Here is an 814-nt window from a genome sequence, read left to right on the forward strand (position 1 = left end):
TAGCAGCTATTCTCACGTTCAGTAATTACCTTTACTAGAGCATCATTTGCTCAGTTTTAATCCAATTCATCAGCCGTCATATTGTATAAAACTCGTCAAAATCCTATTATAAAAAAATGATAAAATTAATCTCTCTCTTTCTCTTCAGATATTTGATATCACTGCGTAGAGACCTGCGTACATGCGAGTATAGGTTTTTAAATGTCACGTGTTAAAAAGACGCAAACACCGCAATACGTAAAAAAGTAACTAAAGAGAAAAGAGAAAATTCGAAGGCAGACGCTACGAGCGGCAAGGCGAAAATGCCTGCCTGGACACAGGACGACGAGACGTGTTCGCTAGATGCAAGAATACATACTACAGTACAAGATAGACAAAAAAAAAAACGTTTGTAAGATATCGACTAGGTACCGATGAGAATTTCCCTGTAAATTAGCAGTACGACAGAGAGACAATGTAAATGTATGAAAGATCTGTTCCCTTCTCGTCCCCTTCCTGATCCACTCCCTCCAGCCTCCGCGCCATCCTTTTCCTCCCTCTGTACGACGAGTGTAAAAAATATCATGTAATTAACACACCGATAAATATATGTATATATATATTTATTATATATATAAATATATATGTACACGCGTACGTGCACATAGGCGCGTATACGAGCACGAGCGCGCATGCTCGCCATATACGCGCGCTATGGCAAGATGATTGATTGTGAGTCATTTAAATAATTGTTATATGTATTTTCTATATATTATGATAAACTAATACAATGATATATATACATATATATAAACATATATATATATATATATAC

Source organism: Trachymyrmex septentrionalis, unplaced genomic scaffold (genome assembly GCF_001594115.1).
Source record: "Trachymyrmex septentrionalis isolate Tsep2-gDNA-1 unplaced genomic scaffold, Tsep1.0 scaffold190, whole genome shotgun sequence".
Taxonomy (NCBI): Eukaryota; Metazoa; Arthropoda; class Insecta; order Hymenoptera; family Formicidae; genus Trachymyrmex; species Trachymyrmex septentrionalis.